Below are 17,631 nucleotides of genomic sequence, written 5' to 3' on the forward strand. Positions count from 1 at the left end.
TCCCAGACTACAGTTAGTACAAAGCAGTTGTCTGACAGGTAGGCATTGAAATGGGTCCATTGTCACTGAGACATAACTATCCTTGCCTCCACATCACTTCTGATCCACTGGACAGCATTCCATGAGGAGCAGAGTCTTGGTCTCTACTTTTTAATACAGACTTTTTATTAGCAGAAAAAAGGGATGGTGTGATCTCTTTCTCTCTCCTAATAGTTTGCAGCTAGTAGTAGCTCGTTGTATTACTTGTAAAGTTTGGAGCAGTAAAGATGGAGAGACTTTATCCATTTTTTAATCTCTGATCCACAACACTGGCAGCACTTGAGTTGCTCTTCCAAAAGATTGAGTGTAGTAGGAAATAGGAGAAAACAGGAGACATGGTGGATGGGGAGATGTAATGTGTCTACCCCCATCTGTTTTTGGAGCTCTTCTTGGTCCACTCTGTCTATACCTCCAGGCAGCACTCTCCTTCCTAGCTTGCAGTCCAGAGAGCACATAATTCCTTCCCAGCTGAACCTGTGAAATAGGGGAGTTCCATTTCCCCATTTGCAATGAGTTTGTCTGTTCCTGAAGCAGACAGTCTTTATCCTGAGCTTGTTATCCACACATTACCACTGAGGAGTTGCCACCAAAATTCAACCCTGGGATATAGTCTCGTCTTCAAATTTGAGACTTTTTCTGGAAAAATGTTCTTTCCTCATCTATCTGGTAAATGAAATTATTAAAATCACAAGTATTTTTTTGTTTACCCTGCTCTTTCATTAGGCCTCATGTAGGCACCAAGGCTTGCTTGCTGCCAAGAGGAGGAACCACACTCCAATTTCGTGCAAATAACTCAGGGCTTACTGTAACAACACCTTTGTTTTTCAAACATGTGCTCTCTAAGTTGGCAGATGTTATTTAGTTACCCTCCACCAAGCACCTGACTCAGGCGTGCAGCCTGGAAAAAGTAACCTCATGTTAGGCTTTGTGCATTGCCTAAGAACCTGATATTCCTAAACTCCCTCTGCAACTATCCCAGTGAGATCTCATAGAGGTGATATATAATTATTGCCATATAAAGAGGGAACACAGAATAACAGTTGAACATGGGCAAGGAGGCCATGCTTCTGAGATGGGAAAGAGAAGCTAAGGAATGGCACAGTATCTGTCCTCCCATGGAGATTACAGGGGGCTCTTCCCTCCCATTTATCATTACATAACTTTCCTGTAGGGATTATAGCATTTGTTGTGAAGGAAATGTATAGTGGGAAATTATCTGATGCATTTTGATATGTCTAAGTGATATCTAGCAGGTGGAAACACAAACAAAACTTTCATCTGCAAAAACAAAAGTCCTGTGCTTATCTTCTGTTGACAACACTTTATTATTTATATTCTGCAAGGACAACAAGTAGAAATGCCAAATCTAGGCCAGGTTTGAGAAAGCCAAGTCATCTAACTGGACAAAGGACAGAATGTTTGACCAGTTAAAGAGGGGGAGTAGGGATAATGTGTTAGGGAAAGTTTCAAGACAAATGAGAAGGGAGAGGAACAGAGATCATGAGACAAATTTATCAGGAGAGGAAGGCAGATATTTCTGTTCTGTCCTGGAAAAGACAAATATGACCCTCAGTGAATTTGGGTAGCGTGGAAGCTGCCTGCTTCATCAATATAAGACAGGAAAGTATACACACATGTTAATTCCAAGTTCCTTCTTGAAGGGCTGAAACATGCCACCTCCCATACTCAGCATGTCCACTACCAAGAGTGAAGAGAGACAGTAGTGTTTGGAGAGTAGTAATGTTTTTATGGCCTTCTCAGCAACCCTTTTTGCTTTCAGGCTCTTATTAAAGCTAGGACAGGATGCAGAACAAATGAACAAGACGTTTCCAGGCCTAGAAGTGGATGACTAAGGGACCCCATTTAGGCTGCAACAGATTCAATAGTGATGCCTACAGGAGGCTTTGCAGCTGAAGAGCATATATGTGTCACTGAGCACTGACATATCAGCAAAGCCTAGACAAGGTAGGACCAGCTTTTTGCTAAACAGACATGTTGGCATACAGTGACTTGCACCTTTCCCTGTTTAACCCCACAAACAACATTGTCACAGCACGCTGTCTTGCTTTGTAAATGCAAATGATAAAATTCATGCTCATTCTAATTTGTCTGAACTCAAAGCAGAAGTGAGGTCTGATGGAAACAGTGTAACAGCTATATCATCTTCTTGCTCCAAGAAACAGGAGGAATACTGAGCGATTCAGGTGAATCTAGAAAACTAATCAATATGATAGGAAGAGTTCTTCATCCTTAATATTCCTAAAATCCTGCATACCTTATTCAGCTTCTGTTTTCATAAATCCAGAGTTTACCCCTGTTGTAGATTATCACAGGGTGGTCTTTGATATGTGTATTACTGACACAAAGCTTGGTGCCAGCAGCTTTGGTACTACAGTGTAGCAAGCTTAGTTATTTTAGGGCTGTTTTTGAGGCAGGCCATGTAAATTCTTTTAACACTTTGTATTCAGGCATAGTTGCAACCCATCACTGCAGAATGAGAATTTTTTTGCCCAGATTGGAACTTCCTTTTATATTAAAACTTCAACATTTAACTTTTCATTGAATCAGGCTTGAAGGTAAGTTTGACTAGGCAAACAAAATTAACTTGATTGAGCATGTAGAATAGCAGGCTTCTCCATAAGGAATGACATCACTGACCATGATATAGTGGTATGATGGCAACTGCATCCTAGATTTACGGCTACAGAGGAAGCTCTTTCCACTGCAGAAGGTGGGTGTCAGCTGTCTTCCTGAAAGCAACCTGTAGCTAGGTTTCTAGCAAAAAACTTTCCAGTACTCAGTAGTGTTGTTGTGCAACACAAAACCATCATGGGAAAAGTTGATGTTAAGTAGGGGCTAGACCTGGTGGTAGGGAAACAGCCTGTACCTTCAGAGATACAGGCTTGTGAGTGACGGTCTGTTTAGTTCTGTCTCAGAATTCTCATTAATGTTCCCGTAGTATGCAAGATCTCAGATATTTATTCATATCAAGTGGCCACAGTTAAATACTGTCTGTAGATTTGGGACAGTGACACATTTTCACATTTAGACGAGTGGTTCCACCCCAAATCACACCATAGCACTAGCTCTTCTGGTCATCAGACTAACTCTCTATTTTTAAACTTTTGTCCAAACCTGGAAACATCTACAAACATCACAGGCTTTGAAAGCATATGAATTGTTCTTGCATAATAGCAAGATGTCTTGGGATGTGTGCAATGTAGAACTTTTCCTATAGTTACAATCATATAAGGTGAAACTACATAACTAGAGATCATAGCCCTGCTTCTTCAGAGGGATTAGCTTTCTCTCTGCAGACTCTGACTATAGCCTGGCGTCACATCACAATTTATTTACCCTGTTGAAGTTCATCATGTTTTAAACACACAAAATCCTAGTCATATCTTTACTTCTGTATGTATATAAATCAAACCACAATTTGTCTGGCACCACTCGCATAAGGAGGAGGCATCTCTTTGTGCTTCCAACATGCACCCAATATACTACGGGTGTGTATGTCACTGTGAAAGTGAAACTAGACAGAATGCCATTTAAAGAATAAAGTGAGGTGACATCACTCGATTTGCCTACTTGAATTAGAAGTTTACTCATTGCATCTTCGAGTCTCAGCTGACTCGATTTGGATTTTAACCAACTGGTAAACAAGACCTATTAACAACACTATTCAACACCCCTTCTAGCAAGATGCCAATACCCTTATAGTTAAACAGTATTTCAGATCATCAGCACCCGGTCACTAATTTAAAAACTGACCTTTTGAATTTGCCACGTGGATGAGCCTGGGAAGTCAAAGGACAAGGAAAAATCTTATAAAAAAGAAGAAAGACAGCTGCCAAGGTTGCGATTGGATCAACTTCAGAGTAAGTCTGTGGAACAGGGTGGCATTTGCAAAGGCACTGAAGAGCTCTCATGGCATCAGGCTGCTGGTGGTGACAGAGCCATCTGTCCTGTCTTTTTTGCCCTTTCCTGTCTGCCATTAATTTTCCACAAAGGCTCCAAGCGACAGTCTCCTCATAGTGACCATACTTGGAAACAAGGTGTCTGACAGGCAGGGGGAGAATGGCAATAATCTCTAAGAGCCCCCGTGTTACGGCTTGGGAAAAAATAGCTGAGAGTTTGCAAAGTAACAAAGAAGAAATGAAAAGCGAGAAGGTCTGCTGACAGGAGGATTCGGCAGGCACGCACCCCCTCGTTACATGCGGTGCAGGAGCGGAGGCGTGCGCTCCTTGTGTGCGCGCTGCCGGCAGTAAACAAGTGAGTATTTCTGGAGCAGCTGCCTGTGTAAGAGGAGAGGTGCCTGTAGCTGTCTGCGAAGTTACAGTTTTATAGGAGTATCTTATGCTTCTGAAACTCTCTCATTTCTGGCACTAATCATGCAAGGCTTTCATTGAGCAAACTTCCTTGGGGCTGACGCCCATATTTACAGATAAGACATTTTGCTGAGCTAGATCTACAAAGCATAATGTCATTGCATGACATATTTCACCTTCTAAAATGAATAACCACCAACCTGGTCTCAGCCATAGTATATGCAGAGATTAATATAGTTTGCTTTATGTTTGTATTGGTGCTGATCTTAGCAGCAGGCAGATGTAGACATGTTTTACAGCGTTTGATTACACAAATTCCAGTTTAGAGGTACTATGCAAAAAATCATTTCTTTATGCTCCCCATGGATTCAGTTACAATGTTCATCATTAGACTGAGTATCTTACAGTATGGATACATGCAATGCAATTAACACTTATCCCACATCTGTTCTCTCATCTTTTCCTCCAGGATATGTGCAGTGCAGGGCTTTTGTTTTGATATCTTAAAAGTAGTATATGTGCATGCACACCCACATGTACACACTGCTGCATGGCCAGCTGTGTATGAAATGAGCTGTGTACTCAGAGCAGAGACTATTTCATTTAGTGTTGGTTGGCCGTTACTGAGACAGGTTGCATAGGCTGGTTTCTATGGAAGATCCCACTCCTTTTATTGCTGAGACTCCTCCCGTACCCAAAGACTGTGTCCTGCAGTCTCTGCCATTAAGTTACCTCTGAAGGGATTTTAAAACAGACATACCCTACCGACTCTTGAAGATTTTGACCCCATGACCTACTGTGTGTGACTTACCCATGGAGGGGGTGAGAACTGGGTGTTTAGTAAGACTCTGACTGTACCCAATGATGGGTACTCCCATTCCATGCTACTGTTCTCAGGACCCTGTAGGATAAATAAGCTCATATGATGAGCTCACTTTTTTCGTTTCACATTGTTTCTGTTTCTAGTAATTTGGCAGGAACACAGCAACTTGCAGGGACATGCCTCCAAGTGATTTGTGTAGATACTCCTAACAGCAGATAAGGCCTAGTACTTCCCAGAATCAGTGACTTAAGTCTTGTTTTCTTCCTTTCTATCAAGAAAAGGAGGGAAATATCTAAATTATATTATTCTGATAATGGCAGTTTTTCTTCCAGAGTTGGAAAAATTCTGGATTCCTCTTTCATTTGAACTTCTGAGATAGCCTCTTCTTAATAAAATAGGACATGTCTCCTTCTTGTATCCAGTATGTTCTAATGTTGTGTGACCAACTGAACCTTGACATAGTTAAACCAAGAGCTCAAAATAGTTTATTTGTTCAATATACTTAAAGTATTTTTTGATGCCCTGGGTAATTTCTGCTGGCTTCTAGTTAGAGTTGGAGGTGCAAAGTTTCTGGATGTTTTGAAGCCCCAGGAAGTAACATCCCTTCCCAAGGTTTTTTAGGTTTTCTTGTAGTTATTTGTTTTCTAATAACTGAAGTTTGAAATGTTGATGTGGGCTACATACTTGTAACTAAAAGAAAATTTTCTTAACTTCAAGAATGTGAATTATATTGTTTATTTAGAAGACCAAGTCTATGTTTCTACTGGAAATAGTGGAAATACTAGTGTTTAATCCTGGCTGGTTAAAGAATACAAAAGATTAAAGCTTTGCAAGAAAAGTAATCTCTTTTATGTACCTGTCTACATCACCTCTTCTTAAGAACTTCATGTTTGTATACATGTTCTTTGGATTTAAATAATGAAAATTGATCTAATAGCTAATACTCAGCTTTACTTCATGAACATGTATGTGGAGATATTTTTGTATTGCTAACACTGCACCATATTAAGCCATTTGACCTAAGGAATGGAGGAATTTAAATAATGCAAAACAGCAAGTTTTCCAGTGGAATAACGTCATATGAAAGGCTTAATTTTTTATAGAGAGAACACTGATTTCTTCATGTTTAGCAGCTATATCCTTTAAGAAAAAACCACTAGAGGTTTTTTCACTGTTTGTTCCAAGAGAAATTATCTTTTCCACGTGGAAAGGGTTTCCTTCAAATTTTTCCAAAGCTTTCCAATTTTTTGCACAGATATCCACAGAAAACAAATGGTGAAGAAAACAGCTCCATATCCTGTAGTTTCCAGGTTTTCTCCCAGAGTCTCAGATCTTTAAGTAGCTCACAGGGGCCCATCAGAAGTGCTGTACATCATGTGAAGTTATTGGCAGAGAGGATGTCACTAGTTGGAGTGTGTGGCAGCTGTATGAGAAAGCAAAGACTGATGGTGTTGCCTTGTTTCTTCCCTTTCACTCATCTGAAAGCTGCTGTGGAAATTCTCCTGTACTCTGAAGAAATTGTGACTGTACTAACACTCAGGATTCACTCAAGTGAGAGATAATTTTGGATCATCTTTACCCTTGTGGATCTGCTCACAGTTTAGATGTGAATTCAAGCTTTGGGAGCATTGAGATGTGCAGTTTTGTTCACAGATGATATCTGGGGATGCCAGTGACTGGAGAACTTCTGTAGGTAGCCTCCAAGGGATGAAATTAAATTGGAGCTGACTGTAGGGTAAGCTATGCTAGGGTAGGCTGTCCTTTGAACCCCCTTCTAACCTTTTCACAGATGTGTGAGAGTAGTTCAGGCTGGAACAGATCCAAGTAATGTGCTTGCTCCTGATGCTAGGCCACAGCTTCTGGTGGTCAGAGCAAACAAGATGCCTGGATGCACAGAAGTGGCCAGAAAGATATAGGGATTTTTTGGTTTTACGGTCATATGGACAAGCATAGGCATGTTGCTCCTCATGTTCTGGACTATGTGTTTGCCATCAGCTGGAGTGAATCACCTTGGTTTCTGAAAGGATTCTTGATATTCTAAAGAGACCAGATTTTGAGTGACTCTCACCAAAGGCAGAAGATGAATGTTCAGAGGAAATCTCTAAAACGTGCACTCTCTGGAGAGCATAATACTTGGATATACTCTTCACCAAGACTGCCCACTGAAACCAAAGACATGGAGAGTTCACAGAGTTCCTGTGGCAGGACTTCTCACATTAGGAGTCAAACTGAGATTTTGGGACAGTTTTGACCCAAAGAGTGTTTGTAAAATTAGTTGCTTAAACAGTTTCACTCACATAGATATGTGTGAGGCAAACCTGTTTCTTGATCCTAATCTGTAGGGCTCCAATTCCTTTGATAGAATGAGAGCAGCAGATTAGCAGAGGGAGAGTAAAACCACCCAAGAGGGTGGAAGTGCACAGTTAGAGAGTGAAGTGTATTTGCACAAAATGAATGGAAACGTTTGGTCCAGGCTATCCATGTTCATACCATGTTCTGTTCTTGAGCTGGCCATTCATCTGGAGAGAGCTTGAAGCACCTACGTGGCTTGAGACACCAAGAAATTATATTATATGGTGTGTATAACACATGCAGGGCTATATCCAGAAGCTATGCTGTACAAGTGAACTGAAAAGAGATTTAGATATCCGGGATGGATACAGTGATGCACAAATAGAAGTTCATGAAGACATTGCTTCATGGTTATGTAATGGAATTGGTAGCTGTCTATAATTGTCCAGCTGGACTACTTAAATCAACTGAATAACCAATTGAACCTGTCTCATGTTATAAACCTTTTTCATCTGTACTCTTTTTTTTTTTCCCAGTGATCCCAGTAATGTCATTGTGTTTAATTTTAGCTGCCATTTTCCCCTTGAAAATATTTACCAACACAGTGCCCTCAGCCTGTTGTAGTACAGGAAGCTGGGGCTGCAGGACGTCTCTCTAGGCTGAATGCTTTCTTGTCAATGAGATCAAATTATAAGTAGCTGCACTAATCTGCCTATCATCAGAAATAGCCAAAGAAAAATGCACAAATGTAAACATAAACGGGAATTTTCATAATTAACATACTTGTCATAGTTCACCATAAATCAGCATAAATGCCAGAGGGCTTGTTCTTTTTGACATGACCTGGAGGCTAGCTTCACTTGTTGACATCTTATCTTCTCACAAGATACCGTATATTAGTAAAGTTAATTGACTAATCATTTTCATCACTGGAAGTGTAAGTAAATAATTCCATCTATTTCTACCTAGGCTTCTGTTGACGGTCTGAGGGTGCCAAGCATTCAGACTAAATGAAAATATACCCTCTAGTAACCATGCACGGCATCCTCCATAACAAGCTGCAGAAACTCTCTGAAGCATTGCTGTTATGTTGTGGGGAATTCTGAGAATCTTAGGCTTAACTCACCATGCTGGCCAGCCTCCCGCAGGGGCGGCCAGGAGGAGGCTGTGACAGCGGGAGGATGCATCTGGGCAGACCACCGGCATCTGTCATTTTTAGGGAAAGGAGGCAGGTCTGCAAGTAATTAATTAGTGGTGGCTGGGAATGTGCATGAGACAATGTGGTAACACATGCTCCATCTAGATGAGGAGCTGGAGGGTTATCTAATAGCTAGTATTTTCCATTTTGACTGTCCCTGCACAATCAGCCATAAACATTTTATTTCTTTGATCAAAATTTGACTAAAGAAAACAGTTTCCCTTCTCCCTCAATGGTGGGAAAAGGAAAATTGCTGTTGCTTTCTCTTTCCATATCTTTGCCATCTGGTGAATTTAAGAAAAATTGACTGAGAGTTAGACTTTGACCGTACTTACATATTCAGTCACAAGACATCAGTGGGGGTGAAAGTTAGTAGTTGTGAACTTTTGCTTTAATATGTGATGCAGATTTTCTAAGTGATGTAGGGGCAAGTTATCAGGTCACTAGCTCCCTCTTTGTCCCACAGGAACACAGGACCAGTTTTGTTTGTTTGTTTGTTTGTTTTTTTGGCATCTGTATCTCAGTTAGGGAATGTTTGTTATCTCCAGACTGCCTGTGCAGTGTGCTGTGTTCTGTTTCTCTCCTTGTGCAAAATTTCACTTTGTATAGAAAATTAGCTCAGGTTTTCTTTGGGCACTGTGCATCTAAAAAATACAGCCTGGACACTGTCACTGATTCCCACCATGCTGACTTGTTTGTATAACTTGCTCTAGAAACTTTTCCTTTTATACCTCCCCTCCTGTTAAGAAGAGAGTAGGGGTCTGTGCTGGCCTACGTGTTTTCCTGCTTTCTTTTGTCCTGGTTCTTTCTAACATGATTTCTGTCATGGAGAGTATCAGTTAGTGCTGGGAGTTTTTGCCATGCACAACCACCTGGGTTGAGACCACCAACTCATTTTTCTTGCTGGGCTGCAGCCCAGAGAGACAGCAACTGCTGACTGCTGTAGAGGCTGGCCTCACTTACACCCAGGATTTACAGGTGAAAGGCTCCCAGAGAAATGCTGAGACCAGGACACCTTATTCCCTGCCAGACCATGCCAACCTGGCTGCCCTCAACAACGTGACTTCGGCCTGTTCTCATGTGTTAAACACACTGAACCTTATCTTCTCATTAGGTTACAAGAAGTATTACAATTAGTAAGAGCTGATTGCCTCTGCACAAAACCAACAGGTGTTTTAGATTTAAAAAGCTGAATTACAACAGAGAAAAGGACCTAACCACATGTTTAAGTATCCCTATATTTACCTGCACTTAAGGAAGGGCTTTATTTAATAGGTAGGGACCTAAAGACTTAGTTAAATGCTTCTAGTAATGAAGATTGTAGTGCACAGAGAATGTGCAAATTTTTGCCTTTATTTAAATGGTGCAGAACATTGTAAATTCTCAAAATGTGTTTCACCAAATAAAAAAAACACTTATACTTTAACGTAAAGATATAGTAAGTAATTCCAGTATATGTTATCTCACATCTATAGCTGTTCTTATTTCCAAAAAGTTCTCACATTAATTCCCCAAATGAAGTTCTATTGATATTTTTGTGTGTTCGCCTTATGGATGGTATTAATTTGTGAGATACTCACTACTTGTTGTCTCACTGTAGCATGCAAAAAGTCTGTTATGTGGCTTATCAAGACACAATCTTGTATTCAAGTCATATTTGTTTAGACCAAGTTGTCCTCTGATGAACAGAGTGGTGTAAAAAGCGCGGGGGAGGGAGTTAAATGTAACACCTGATGGGAAGTCCATTTAAACCCTCTAGCAACTGGAACTAATGGGGACAAAGAGGGTTTTGAAATGTGAGCCTACAAGATCTCCACTGAGAGATTCCCATTCCACTTTGTCCTCCCAAGCATCACTTCCCAGAGATGTTGAGTTCTTATTTTTAAAAATCAATTCAGATATTTATGAAGAAGAGCACTACCACAGTGATTTATTTGTAAAGGCATTTCTTGAAATCCAAGAAATCATTCCAAACAGCCTTTAGGCTGTTGGCTTTCTGAAGTAGCATGGTGTTTCTTTTTGCTACCCAATGCAGTGAATTGATTTGATTTGATTCCCAGAGAAAACAAAACAACTTTTGTTTATGTTTCCTTAATGAAATGAAATTTAATAATAGAAGTTTGTTGCATTAGAATTGGTAACAGTTTATCCTCACACAATCCTTAGCAGGTGTTAAAGAGTAACAGCACCTTGGCCAACACTTCTCGTAGAAGCACAGCTGTAGAAGCAACTTCTTGAAGTTAATGAAAGAGAGGATATTTTAAGGAAGTAAAATATCTGCAGATGAGCATGCACGACAGGTTTCTGAGTCTAATTTTGAACATATAAACTAATTCTGTATTGGACATTGAACGCTGTATCTTATGAGCACTTTGAAAATTTGAACATCTATGATCATTTGAACTGTGAACATCTGAACACTTTATGCACTGGGGAATTAAGTAGAAACACTTCTGTATGTTCTTCCTGGTTAGAATTCAAATTTTGAGTCTAGTGTAATCAACCAGCTTTAATAATTGGAAATATGCTTTATTACTTTGCTAGTACCAGCGTAACTTTGTGCCAAGCTCAATATGGACATCCACTTCAACGCTGCCAGCCTAATTCAGGTTGTTGAGCACCCTGCGGCTCTGGGCACAAAGGGCCCTGAATATGATGAAAGGGACAAAGTAGCCTCAGAAGGTAGACAGGACAAAGGAATTCCCCAAGCTGGCAAAAAGAAAATCTTTTGAATTCAGAGTGGTAGATGGAAAGGAGAAATAGTAGGGGAAGAAAAAGACAGTCCAGTGATGCAGTCCCGAAAAACTGCAAAGGTTGATGAGTAAAGACTAAGGAGAAGAGCAAACTTCTGGGAGGCCATGCAGATTTAGTCAACTGAATCTTGCACTCACCTCTGAGTAATGAGACATTCCAGGCCATCTGCTCTGCATGGATCAGATTTATTATTTTTCCGGCCACCCAGCTGGCTTGAAGATGGCTATCGTGGTAGTGAGAAATTCTAGACCTAATTTGGTGTACAGCACCTTTGATATTTATGTTGTATCCTTCTCCTAATAATAATCCACCTGAAAATATCCCTGATTGTGAGAATTAGGGGGAAAAAGAAAGATTAAGGAAAAAATATTATAGGCCAGCAAAGGAATTTTCATTATAAAAAGGACTTCCATAAGACTATTCTTTAGTGACTGAGTCGTTTCAGTGATTACAAGAGCAAGCAGGGAACTAGATATACTGGGAAGTCTTCAGTGCAAACTTAGGGCAATACCAGGAAAGCTGGAGCCATTTTTAGCTGTGGTTCCAGGGAGAACACTCGCAGCCTGCACTGGGGTCAAAACCTGTGTTACCGTTTTGTTGACTGCATTCATAGCAAGGAAGGAGGTTTGAGAACAAGGGAAAGTTCCTTTAAATCAGTAGTACTGTTCTCATCTCTCCACTAACATTGCTAGACAATTAGACACAGGAGAGAAGAATAAGCATGAACTACTGTATGTTTTCACTTTTGTACAACAGGTTTTAATCAACATACCCACCGCATATAAACATTATATCAGCATATGGTTAGAAGATGTCAGACAGATTTAAAATAATTCAGATGATCTTCTGTCTGACACAGTCTTGAAATCACATTAGTGTTTCCACCAAGCAATATCTTACTTCTATGAGCATATTTGCCTGAAAATACCATTCCCTTCCAAAATTAAAACTCTTGTTCTTTGAGTAGTGAATGTATATTATTGCTAAAAATACAAAGAGATGAAATCCCTTCTTTCATGCAAAATTTGGTACAATATTAACAAGGGTGTCAAGATCATAATGAAAGGTTTTATGTGACTGTAACAATACGTGTGCTGCATAGAATTAATTATCAAGAAGTGAAATGTGTGGGTGATGTCAGCCTGGAAATATCTAATCAAGATGTCTGCTGATGGGTTACCTTCAAACATATAACCTATGTAACCTGTAACATAATGAGGATAATTATGAAGCTTCAAGTAGCTTCCCAGCAACTCTGGCTATTGTTTGGAGATTATTTATGTTTAGGTAGTCGGGTACAAAACTGCAACATGCAATGCTCTCATGCACCTGCATTGTTTATTGTTGATTCACAACCGTGATCAGCTTTAGCAAAAATGAGCTATTATTAGTATGTTTTTTTTAGTGAATTTGCCCGGAACTCATTTTTTGGACATTTAAGAAAGCAGTCAAAACCAAATTTCACACCCCTGCCACCCCTCTCCCTAGACACGAGATAAAGAAGGGCTCACTGAGTACTGGAAGTGCTGAATTCAGTCCTGTTTTTCTTAACAGGTGAATTATGGAGCTGTACCTGGAAACACTCTGTGTCCCCACTGACCCAAGAGTAGTGGGTAGTTTTCCAGGCTATAGATTAGTATTGCAAGAACTACTTAAGTGACTCCTCCATTTTATGTTTCCACTAATATGATTTTAACAAATTTTCCCTATTAACAAAATTCTAAATAGTTATTCCACCTTTTGCTAAGCAATTTAGCAGCACAAGTCTAGTTCAAGGATATTTGTCCTTCCACTTTATTTAAGGATATAGGGCCTATTAGATGCATATACATGGGAAAACTACACATCCTGCTGTAAGCCAAATATTAAAAATTAAAAAACTTAAAAATTGCTTTTATCCAATATTTGGAAGGGTAATACCAGACCAGGTAGTATAATTAATAGGCAGATGGACATTATCTGGAGAGGTCATTTATGCTCAGTAAAAGATTCTCATGGAGTCTTGGACTATTTTGTACAAGATTGGATCTTCCTGTGCCTAAACTGTCATCTCTACCAAACGTGTCAGTAACGTGAAGAGCCAAGACTTTAATAAACTCTGTACGTCTTTTTTAATTGTTTCTTGCTGCAGGATCAAAACCACCAGGGTTTATATCAGCTGAGCTAGCAAAGCCGAGCTTAGTTTCCTTTTTCTGAATGTAACACAGACCTCAAGCAACTAAAAGATTATTTAAAAAAACCCCAATCTTTCTGGGACAGATACTATGTGAAGTGTCTACTGATTGGGCTAAATTGGCAAATTACAGGTATCTCAGAGTTTACATGGTCTCCACCTTGTAGACTCTATACTGTTGCTCTGTGGCAGCCTATAATAGCTGTTAGATATGCCTGAGAATGCTATCTTTACCAGGTAATTCTTTTCCTAGTTACCTTTGCAGAAATTATAGTCATTCAGCTGGTCAATATAATTCTCAGCTGTGTTGTAGCAGAGAAAACACCAAAAAGGGTTGCACCAACTTAGAACAACAGCACTGGCACCATGGCTTTGTCAAATCTCATCTGTAGGACACTGATTACGAAGGGATCTATTGTATTGGAGAGGTGTTTGCAGTCAAAATGAATGAAACAGGATATGGATAATTGGGGGAGCCATATTGCTGGAAAAGAAATGGGAGCAAACTCCTAATTCCATGTGAAGCTAATTAGGTGGCCTGTCACTTTGATAAGATGTTTCAGCTCACGGAATCTGCTTTTTTGAGGGTGTTTCTTCTTTAATTGGCCTCTCAATTACAATTTGTTGTGAAATTCTGCAAACTGCTTACAGCCTGTTTTCAGTCTGTCGTACAAAATGGGCGTCCGAAACAGGGTTTTCCTTTATCCATGCCCTCCACCCTCAAAAAAACCAAAGCAAAAACCCCAAAAACCCACCCCACATTAAAATGCATACTGGTTGTTATTCTCCTGATTTGTTTTAGCTATTTTTTGCTGTTCACTTTGATGCCTTCAGGGCTGAGCTACTGAAGTCTTTCACAACTGCACAGATAGGAGTTATGGTCGTGATGCAAGTTGCAATGGAAAAATTAGATTTAAATTGAACATGGTACATGGGACACAGTGATGCCCTTTTCTGGGATGACAAGGTAAGAGTGCTAAAACTGAACGAGAGAAGGAGCAGAATAGGTGTCGTACTGGAACAAGACCTTTTTGACATTATTAAGGGTTATCTGAGAAACTGAAAATTAGCAAATACTTTTTAGAGGGAACATGGAAGTAATCAAGCATGAAATAGCAATCTACTGACCTCTGGTAACATGATGTCTTGATTTAGAAAACTGCCTTACAAGCCTGATAAACAATCTAATGCCAGCGATACTGGACTTTTTATGGTAGTTCGCTAGTTACCCCGATGGGGAACGGTCACCATGTGACAAACCATAAACAGCTGCCTCAAAGGCATGCTTGGTCAAAGCAAAAGCAAGTGTTTTCCATGTTGTAATTATTTGTTTCTCTTTTCCTGGCTGAGAAAAACTGTTTGGCTATATACAAGGCTGCTGTATGCTCTCGCTGAGGGACAGTTTTCCTTCAGGAAGCAAAGACTGAGAGAAGTTTGTTGTGAAGTTACACTGTTGACAAAACCAAAAGTGCTAACCAGTACAAGAATTTAATTATTGTGTACCTGGGCATGCAGTCTGTGTTCTTACAGAGCTGCAGTAGCCAGCATGTAGTCCTTGTTCTCGTCCTTTCCCTTTGCACCATTCAGGTGGTATGAAAGAGTTAATAAGAGTTTTCTATGGTAAAATCATGCTTTCTCTCTCTCTGATGACAAACAGATCTAGAGAGAGGAGGAGAGGCAGTAAGTGCTCTTCAAGTCCATATAGAATTAAATGGGTGCCATAAATCCAGGAATAGGTGATTGTGGATGCAGATGTCAAAACCTAAGTCACTATTGGCCTAGTAATTCTCTTAACTATTGGAACAGTTTGAAGTTTCTGTCTAAGCCAAGTCTTGTTTTTCTCCTCTTAGGAATTGCAGCAAAATGCTGTGATCTTAGGAGGTGTGAAGTGTGTTTTGCAAAACAGCCTTTGTTTGAAAGCACTCAGCCTCATCTCAAATTGAGAACAGTCTACTTTAAGATTTTTTCCAAAGTTCAGATTAGGTACAGAAATAGTAATTTCCTCTCTGGATTTCCTCTCCTTTTTTCCTAAGGCCAGGTTCTATTAGCACATATTCACAATATTTCCTCTGCAACAAAATGTTTATATGTTTGTGACCTTTGCTTCATTTTCAGACTAGAACACTTCAACTGGAAAAGACCTACAACAATCACCTAGTTCAACAGCCATTTTAGGTTTTTATTGTGACTGGGATCTGAAATGAGGAGGCTGCAGCCACAGGGCAGAGCAATGACCACTTTAGAACCGTAGCTGCCCAGCATCTGGGGCCCTTGCCGTGCATGGACCTTGAAAGCTTGCCTTATTCTGATGATACGTCTACAGGTGTGATTGGTAGGAGATTGATTTTGGTAGAAGAATTAGAGAAAATAAATAAAATAATGACTCAAAGCATTACACATTTGTTCAAACCCTTGAATAGTTGTTTACACTCCTACTTTTACTATAAATTGGTACCTCACAGCTTCTTTGTATAAGACAGTAAGCCAGTCTAGCAGGATGACCTAGTTATTTTTAAAGCCCACTTATGTCAATGCTCTCTGTCCTGTGACCATGTTGGCCACCATTATTTCGGGGTGAGGTCAGTCTTTTTCTTTGCTTGGGCCCTCTGCCAGTTTCTCAACACCTGCCTTGAAAGTGACAGCTCTATGGGTGTCCTCATAAATTAAAAATCATGTGCCTCTACCCCGATGCCTTGGGACAGGCACAAAGTTAGAAACTGTCCTGTAACCCTAGCCCTAGGGCTGCTGCACGGGACAGCTGAGCAGCAGGCAGTGAGCCCCAGCAGCGGGGGGCTGGCTACACCACAGCCCTCAGGCAGCACCCAGCCTTGTGCCAATGGGCATGTGGCTGTACCCAGTGAGAGCCAGGGATGGCCCAAAGGTAATGGCCTTCCCCCACGGTGAAGAGTGGAGAAACCAAGAGGCTAACAAGGGGGAGCTGCAGGTTTTGTGCAGCACCTCTGTGCTTGTGTTTCCAGAACAAACTGAACTGGCAGAGTCTGGGGAGCTGGAAGGGGAGAATATGGCTCTGCACAATGAATGGGGAATCCTGTGCACAGTTGTCATTATCCTTTGCCACCTCCCAGCTCCACTGTTACAGCTCTGGCATACAATTGACCACAGCACTAATTCAGTCATGGGTTTTCCTCCTTCCAGTGCGCACCGTAGACACTCAGTCAGCATACACATGTTCCACTGCATGATAGAGTCCTAAAGCTTCAATTCAGCAAAGCACTTAGGTGCTCCCCTTTCCCCCAAACCTAGCTGCTCAGTCTACACCTCTTTTACCACCCCCACCACACAGGTTACATCCACCTGCAGGGAAACCTTCAGGCAAATCAGACAAGCTCTAATCTGTCTGCTCCTTCCACAGATGTGTGTTTTGATCCATTGTAGGATCCATGCCTGATAGTGCCCAAGGTCCAGGGGGCTGCAGTTGCAATATCACAGCACCATGGTCACCTCCTCAGCTCCATAACTGCAGGTGCTGAACATGACTGCTAATGTGGTCTGCAAGATCCTGGCATGTGAGCTCCCAGCATAAAAAGTGATAAAAGCAGTGAATGGAGCAGAGGTTGAGCAGGCATCCTTTTCAACCCACCTGGATGCTGCCTCCATAGGCACAAGCAAAATCTGTTGCCCTGTTGGCATAGGATCCTTAGCTGGATGAGTAAACTGCAGCAAAGTGAAACTCTCATTTTTTAATGATTCATGAGTTGTATTTTAACAGAGACTGCTTTCTCTCTTGCTTCTAGCTGATGGGTATCCTTTATGTTCCTTTTAACAACTGGGTAGCATATATAGTTGATACTCTTGGGCATTCATCAGGAAGAGAAGGCTGCAGATGGGTACCAGTCAGAGCTGTCTGCAAGCCTTGCTTTCTTTTGATTTTAGATTCACATGTACTTTCTTACATCTGTAAATCTGAATATCATGGATATTATAGTTCCAAGGAAAATACTGACCTGGGACTTATGAATAGGCTGCAAAACACGTTTATTTGCTTTGTGAAATGAGGTTT

At 40.7% G+C, this 17,631-nt stretch overlaps 1 long non-coding RNA gene across 1 annotated transcript; it reads left to right on the forward strand.

The window, feature by feature from the left end:
* Positions 1-3,550: 3,550 nt before the first annotated feature.
* On the forward strand, positions 3,551-16,606 carry LOC135411715 (uncharacterized). The gene is made up of 3 exons (XR_010429265.1): positions 3,551-4,314; positions 6,679-6,744; positions 15,726-16,606. It is a non-coding gene; the product is annotated as an uncharacterized LOC135411715 (long non-coding RNA).
* Positions 16,607-17,631: the final 1,025 nt, after the last annotated feature.

The sequence above is a fragment of the Pseudopipra pipra genome, chromosome 3 (assembly GCF_036250125.1).
Source record: "Pseudopipra pipra isolate bDixPip1 chromosome 3, bDixPip1.hap1, whole genome shotgun sequence".
NCBI classification, from domain to species: Eukaryota; Metazoa; Chordata; class Aves; order Passeriformes; family Pipridae; genus Pseudopipra; species Pseudopipra pipra.